This window comes from Tenrec ecaudatus, chromosome 6 (assembly GCF_050624435.1).
Source record: "Tenrec ecaudatus isolate mTenEca1 chromosome 6, mTenEca1.hap1, whole genome shotgun sequence".
Classification (NCBI taxonomy): domain Eukaryota; kingdom Metazoa; phylum Chordata; class Mammalia; order Afrosoricida; family Tenrecidae; genus Tenrec; species Tenrec ecaudatus.
The window spans coordinates 49,324,805-49,333,174 of NC_134535.1; the positions used below are offsets into that span (position 1 = coordinate 49,324,805).

The 8,370-nt window shown below is 41.9% G+C and overlaps 1 pseudogene; it reads left to right on the plus strand.

The window, feature by feature from the left end:
- Positions 1-3,107: 3,107 nt before the first annotated feature.
- LOC142451397 (transmembrane protein 209 pseudogene) lies at positions 3,108-5,168 on the plus strand (annotated as a pseudogene).
- Positions 5,169-8,370: the final 3,202 nt, after the last annotated feature.

An 8,370-nucleotide genomic window follows, 5' to 3' on the forward strand; every position in this document is an offset into this window, starting at 1 on the left:
GAAAGAAAAACTAAAAGAAAAAAATAATTAGGAAATATTATAAAGAACCATTTCCAAAAACTGTGAAAGCCTAAAAGAAATGAACCAATTTTATAAGCACATTAACTATCTAAATTAACACATATTGATATAGAAATCTCAACAGACCCAGAACAAAAGAAGAAATAGAAAGGGTCATTAAAAATTCACAAGAATAAAAATTCTAGGACTATGTGAGTTTTCTGGGAAATTCTAACAAGCATTCACAGAAGAGTTAATACCAATTCTTTTGTTTTGGTTTGCTTTTTCTGAGTTAACACCAATTCTATACAAACTACTTCATAATATAGAAAAGGACAATACATTACTAAAATCAATGGAGAGAAAGGTGTAAGGTGCCTAGTGGGACTTAATCAAGGGCAATGTAGCAGTCAGGAATTACTAAACCTGAATGAAGGCCAAGCATGATGGTGGGACAAGAGGAAAGTAAAAGGAAAGCGAGGAAAGAGGCAGGAGGCAAATGGCATTTATTAGAGATCCAAATACAGGCATGTACATATGTAAATTACATATATAGAGAGAGAAATGTAAATATAGATAGATAGATAAATTCCCGGGAATAGAACTATGTACTCACATCGATATGTTGAGAATTAAGGTTGGAGATGGGCATTGGGCCTCGACTCAAGTACTCCTTCAACACAAGAACACTGTGTTCTAACAATCCAGTATTCTGTGATGCTCACCTACCCTACACAATTGCTGAAAACAAAATGGGTACATAAGTAAATGCGGTGAAGAAAGCTGATGGTGCCAAGCTATAGCATATCTGGTCTTAAAGGCTTGAAGGTAAACAAGCAGCCATCTAGCTGAGAAGCAACAAAGCCCACATGGAAGAAGCATATCAGCCTATGTGATCATGAGGTGTCGATGGACTCAGGTACCAGGCATCTAAGACCCAGAACAAATGCATCCCCAAGGTGAATTGGGGGGGGGGGACATGCAATGGAGACCCAATGCCCATCTGTAGACAATTGGATATCCCCCTACAGAGGGGTCGCAGGGAAGAAATGAGCCAGTCAGAGTGCAGTATAGCACCGATGAAACACACAACTTTCCTCTAGTTCTTTGGTGCTTCCTTCACCCCACTATCATGACCTCAATTCTACCTTACAAATAGGGTCAGACCAGAACATGCACACTGCTACAGACAAGAGCCCACAATACAGGGAATCCAGGATAGATAAACCCCTCTGGGCCAACAATGAGAGTAAAGATACCAGGAGCATTAGGGGGAATTGATCACAAGGAACAACGGAAAAGTGGGTGAGGGGCAATGGAGGATGATGTAAGATATGAAAATAATAATCTATTACTTATCAAGGGTTTGTGGGGGGTGGGCAGAGGAAAGAGGGGAAAGAAATGTGGAGCTGATGTCAGGAGCTCAGGTGGGAAGAGAATGTTTGATGGCAGTACACATAATAAAGGCCATATATGCAAAAACAACAGCCAGGATTCCACTCAATAGAGAGAAATTGAAGACATTCTCCCTCTGACTGGGAACAGACAGAAACACACTTTATCACCATTCTTATTAAATATAGTCCTGTAACTCTTAATCATAGCTTATAAACATCAAAAAGAAATCAAAGGCATCCAGATTGGAAAAGAAAAAGTAACTCTTTCTACAGACTGTGTGTGTGTGTGCGTGTGTGCGTGTGTGTGTGTGTGTGTGTGTGTGTGTGTGTGTGTGTAAACTTCAAAACTCAATTTAAAAATTGCTGGCAGTAATTGGAAAACTTGGCAACATAGCAGGATATAAGAACAACATACAAAAATCAATATGACTCCGGTATATTATGGAAGAGAACTCTGAGAATGAACTATTAAAATAATACCACTTATAATAACCATAATAAATACTTAGGAAGAAACCTTTGTAAAGACTTGTACAAAGAGAACTGCCAAACACTACTACAAGAAATGAAAAGAGACAAATAAATGGAAGAACATTCTATATTCATGGATAGTGTATGAATACTGTGAAAACATACTATTACCCTAAAATCTATATAAATATAATACAATTCCAATCTAAATCCTAAGACTATTCTTCAAAGATATTTAAAACCTAAATACCAAATTTATATGAAACAGAAAGAAACCCAGTGCAAGCAAAACACTGCAAAAATGCAAAAATAAAGTAAGAGGCCTCTCGCTCCCTGATTTTAAAACCTACTTCATATCCTTCATAGTGAAAACAACTTGGTGTCGATACAATGCTAGATATGTAGACCAATGGATCTGAATAGAGAAACCAGAAATAAAACCAAACACTTACAGACACCTGATTTTTATATAGCACGGAAATATATCAATTGGAGAAGCGATATACACAGACACACATACACATAACTGTGTATCCAAAAAAGGGGGAAATTTTTTCCAAAGCTATGTATTTAATTATATATTTATCACCTTCAAAGTACTCTCCATTACACTGAAAACATTTGTCACACCTGCGATTCCATTCTTGCAATCATTTTTCAGACCCATCTGTTTGGATGGCTGACAGCACCTCCCCCGTTTTTCTCTTCACCTCTTCCACCTTGTCAAATTGGACTGTGAGGGAAAGCGCAGCACAGGACTGGAGGGACCCAACAACCTGCAATTTGCGATGACACAACCTTGCATGCTGACAACAAAGAGGACTTCCAGCATATACTTAAGAAGATTAAACACTTTAACCTTCAGTTTATACCTCATATTAAAGAAATAAAAAATTCTGACAACTGAGCCAATAAGCAGCATCACAATAAACGGGAAAAGATTTAAGTTCTCAGGATTTCATCTGACTTGGATGCAGAATCAACGTTCATGGAAGCAGCAGTCACAAAATCAAAGGATATAGTGGATTGGGCAAATCTGCTGCTGAAAAAAAATCTTTAAAGTTAAAAAACAAAAATATCACTTTGAGAACTAAGTTGTGTCTGATCCAAGCCATGGTATATTCAGCCCTTCTGTGCATGCAAAAGCTGGACAATGAATAAGGAAGACCAAAGAAACATTGATACCTTCACATTACTGTTTGACAAAGAATATCGTATATGACATGCACTCTCAGAAGAATGAACAATGCGTCCTGGAAGAAGCTCAACCAGAAATGCTCCTCAGAAGGGAAAATGTTGGGACTTTACCGCGTGTACTTTGGACATGATGCTCGGTCGCGTAGAAAGTCGAAGAAAAAGGGGATGCGTTGCCACAGCGGCTGCGTATGTGCCCAGTCATAGCAATGATTGTGAGGCTGGTGTAGGAACAGGCCGCTTTTTGTTTCCTTGTGCATAGTGTCACCAGGAGTCAGGGCCACCTCAATGGCACCTAACAATACCAAAGTAGATACGTATTCATCTCCTGATTTTGCAGAGAGTTGTATTTCTTTGTTCGCCAACCCTGAGAAGCGTCATCTCAACTCTTCATTCTCTGTCCATTAACTGGATCATTGGGCTCGCTCTGCGCATGTGCAGTTGGGAGCGTCTCTAGCCGGTGGCTTCTTGCCGAACAACGAAGCAATGACAGCCGAACCCTAACGCGTCCCTTATTGACAGAACCATCAAGATGAGAAGAGAAACAGAGGCCAGGAAAGTGGCTTTAGCCTGGGGACTCCTGGACGTATCCATGGCTGGAACGGTCTACACGGAAGTGACCGGGAAGTTGCTAGTCCGTATTAGAACGTGACTTGCTGGCCCCTCTGGTGCATTGCGTTTGCCTTCGCATCTCTCTTAGGCCTGGATGCCTTGTTTGATTTTGGGAGCTATTTCAGGTACACGGTGGCACCAATCAGTCTGGTTGTTAGCCCCGGACAGCAATCAATTCTAGGGTTGGAAACAGCTGTTGGACAGACGACCCCTCCACACGATCTGGCAGCAGCGCAGACCCCTCCCTCATCGCCATCACGTTCCACTCCGGGCAGTGTCTGGAGTGACAGCCCCTCCCACTGCACCAGCTGCATGACAGGGTACAGCCTCAGCTGCAAGGGCTGTCATCAGGCAGGGGCGGGGCCTGCAGCCCAGGAGGGACCTGCTTGCCCATCAGTGGTTACAATAAGTTGGCAGGCTACAGACCCTAAAAACCGCTGGACCCGTGGCGAGCAGTGAGCTGCAAGCTCGTTGCCGCTCGTCGCCCATCGTCTATAACTCGCCGACTGACAAAAATGACTCCATGACCGAACTCCGGACGCAGGGCAGTTTCCTGAGTGAAGAAGAGAAGCGGCACAGAGTGAAACTGGGGCGCCCCGATTCTGCGGCCCCTGCGACCAGCCCTACGGTCCAGAACTCCATCCCGTCGGTGCGGGACTACGGCCAGACCTTACAGACGTTTCCGTATCAGCTCACCTGTCGGTCCCAGGCCCCTGTGCTAACAAAGACGAAGGCACCTCTTCTCTAAACAAGCTGCGGAAGAGGTGTGGGCAAGAGCGACCACGAACAGACAACTTCTTGATCACATAGATTCACGGACAGCTGAGTTCAGGAATTGGATCAGTGAAACCATCCGCGTGCCTCTGGTGCGCGAGATCGAGTCTGTCAGCAGATGAGATGCCTGGGGGGTCTGGAGCTGCATATCCGAGAGGCATCCATTACCAGCTTGAAGCAAGCGGCGCTGGTCAAAGCCCCTCGCATGCCAACACTGAACGCCATCGTGCAGTACCTGGATCTCACAGCCAACCAGGAGCACTTGTCTGAAAGACTCAAAGAGCTCGCTCAGGGATGGGCTCCTTCCGATGGAACAGGGGTGGCGATTTCAAAGGACGCAAGTGAGATAGACTTGTCCACAGATTCAGCTATCATCATACACCTACCTTGTGTTTTGCACCTAACTTGATTCCAGATTGCCACCACATCCTAAGTACCCGGATGGAAAAACGCTTACATTCCCAGCACGTTGTTCAGATGCCAAATAAACCAGATGTCACCAATGAGAATGTATTTGGCATTTACCAAAGCGCCATCAACCCTCCCCACTAGGAGCTGATCTACCAGCGGCACATCTACAGTCTCCCGAAAGGCAGAGATAGCGTGCCCCACACCCCGTTGATGTCCCTCTGCTTCATAAAGACCAAGGAGTCGGGAAGGCTTGGGAGAGTTCATCTTGGCCTGTCCGGTGTGAATGCCCTCTGGATTTTGGGCGAGTAGAGGAACATTTCCTTCCAAATATTGGGATTTTTTATGCAAAGCAAAAGTTGAACCTTAGCATCTCAATCCATCACTACTCCTTCTGAAAGAGGTAGATGTGTATATGTGACAAACTCTTTAAATGGAAAATTAGCTACTTTGAAACTTCATTGCAGAAATAGATGTTCTATCTGCCTCACCAAGGAAGTCTTGCTTCAATTTTATATCACGTTTCAGATCTTTCAGCCAAGGCCTTTAAGATAGTCCTTCCTGAACTAAATCGTAGGTGTCTTTTCTTGTTCTTGGAACCCCTGAATGACATCTACACCACCCAAAGAGACACCTGTTTTCCAGTCAGGTTGCATAATGTAAATACTCAAAGAAACAAGCCGATAGCTAGTGTAATATTTGGATCTCTGTATTTCCCCAGCCTTCTGAAAGTCAGCCATGGACTCATGTGCAAAGAAATGAGATTAACCGCTGAGTAATGAATTTTAAGATCTTACTTAAAAGAAGTTTGACAGTGTTGGCATGAGTGGAGTAAGTGTAGCTGCTAGGCTGAAATTGGGTATTTAGTAAAGGGTCCGAGAGAAATTACTCACTGCTATTGATTTAAGCAGCGCCAGCTCCATCTTCAGTAAGAATATACAGATGTTCTGTCTAAAACATTCCATTGTAGTCAAAAGGGCCACGGGTGAAAAGTTGGCCACGTTTGTACATTTTGCTCCACTCCCCATCCTTACTTTCTCGCTGTGTCTAAGGCTAACTTGCAGTTGTGTTTATCTATTTTTGATGAATGTACTATTCACGGCCTGCTGCCATCACCTGATGGAGACCTGGAAACCGTGAACAGCGCTGTCTTCTGAACACCTCTATGTCAGTCTTCACGTCTGCGCGCCATTTCGTATCACTTGTAAAGCCTGTCTTTCAAAGAGTTATTCCTGTTCTTTTATAAGTTGGGTGGCCAAAAGAAAGCAAGATGCTGTCACTCCCTGCCTTTTAACTGGTTGTGATGCATGTTAAATAAGCATGTGAAGGTCTTTGGAAGGAAGCGTCAACTAACCAGCAGAAAGGCAGAGCATGTTAAACCCCGAAGTCTCCACTGTGACGCGCTCAAGAGCAGTCGCTGTGCTGTTAGGTTGTACTGCCCCACAGCCTTTTTAAAAAGCAGTCAAGAGAAAAATTTTAACAGTAAAAAAAAAGACTATATCACTAATAATAACTTCCAAGATAAAGGTACTATAGTTCATAATAAAAGATGCTCCTATTTGGAACACACTCAGAATTATCTCACAAATGATACCGTATATACTCAAATATAAACTGACCCGAATATCAGCCAAGGTACCTAATTTTACCACCAAAAAAACTGCATTTAAAATGTGCTGAAAAACTCAGCTTATACTCGAGTATATACAGTATCTTCCTCTTCCTGCCAGGAGTCACTACCAAAATAATATTATTTATTACCTCCCAAAGTAACTCATGTTTTCCCAACACAAACTTACTATAGCTTTTGCTTCTTTCTTTTTAGCTTCACTTTCACAGCTATGATTCTTGTTCATAACATGGTGCAAGCATTAAGTGCCAGAAGCAGTTGACCTTTAGCATTTTCATATTTGAACTCCCCAGTAACCGCCTCCCAATAAAATAGCATAATTAAAAATAATGAGACATAATATGACCCTGCTTGACCTATCAGGTTGCTATGAGTTGGCATTGATTCAATGTCAGTGAGCTGGGGGGCAGGGGGAGGGTATTGTTGTTGTTGTTGTTTGCCTATAGTTGAGGTTACTTATTTCATGATACAGCTTAGTCTCTACTGCTTATAAGCTAAGTTTTTTTAATCTCTAAGAGTCAAAGCTGTTGCTAATCAACAAAGGAAGAAACTACAGTAGAATGAGTTGAACATTTATGCAGTGGAAGAGCTTTTACCTTATTAGGGTGGAAAAGAATCTGTAAAGGCAATTCTTGAGTCTCTGGACTTCCAACTGCTCAGGCTTTTTTGCACTTGTTTTGCTATGTTCCTTTTGTTTTCGCTAAGTTATGAAATACTAAAAAAAATGTTAATCCACTCTGAAATTTCCTGCTGTTGATATTTTGAAAACAAGGACAGCCTGTTTCACCATTATAAGGTAGAGGTGTAAAGTCTCATTTTTCCAACATTGTATAGCTTGACTCCAGACCCATAAAATATTTTAAATTAAGGTCAGAAGCTAACCTTTTAAAAAATAGTCTAAGCCAGATTAGCATGTCTTAAAGAAAACAGTTCTCTAATTAATTTATTTCATTTATCTGGAAGTTAATTAAAAACCCCAAATACAATACCTATATCTTCATTGAATTTATTTAGGTTCTCGCCATTTCTTAGCCTGTTAACAAAATCGACTCTAGTTTGTCCTAGTAGGAGCTGTGGTGGCATCATGGATTATACATTGTGCTGTTAACCTTAAGGTTTAACTGTTCAAAACCACCAGCCACTGGGTGAGCAAAAGATGGGGCTTTACACAGTCAAAAACAGTCTCAATGGGGGCGAAGGAGGGAGGTGGGGGAAGAATTGGTCTCCAAAACCCACAGAGGCAATCCTACTCTGTTCTACGGGGTCATTAGAAGTCAGAATCAACTCTATGGCAGTAGCTAAGCCTTAGCCCCTCAAAACAGTCCTCTATAATAACACTAAAGGGATTTTCCCAAAAGTAAATTTGATGCCATTGCTTCACTTAACAAAATAAATCAAAATGCAAAAGCCTTCGCTTGGCACACAGGACACTTGACAATCCCACATTAGTATTACCACAGCAGACTCAGCTGCCCACTGCCCATCCCCCCCACAAAGGCAGTTTTCACTATAGCAAAGTTAAATTGCTTACCCTTGACTAGAAAAGGTACGTCTTTTCCACCTCCGTGACTGTCACCAGGTATGAACTGAAGTGAAAAGAGGAAGGCACTTCTCAGGCACCAAAACACTCTAATCAAAATAAGCATTTTATGGCACTGTTGTCGTTTTTGGGGTTTTTTTTTTTTTCATCAATGTGAAAATAAAACCTTAATGAATAAAATAACAAAATTTTAAATAAAAACAGTATCCATTACCACTGTCAGAAATCCATCCAATTTGCAACAGCCTTTTCTCTGCTTATGAAAGTCTTATTGCATTTAAAGGCCAACTTAAATGTTCCCTCATGGAGAAATCATTTTGTCTTTTGGAAAAGGAGATACGTTT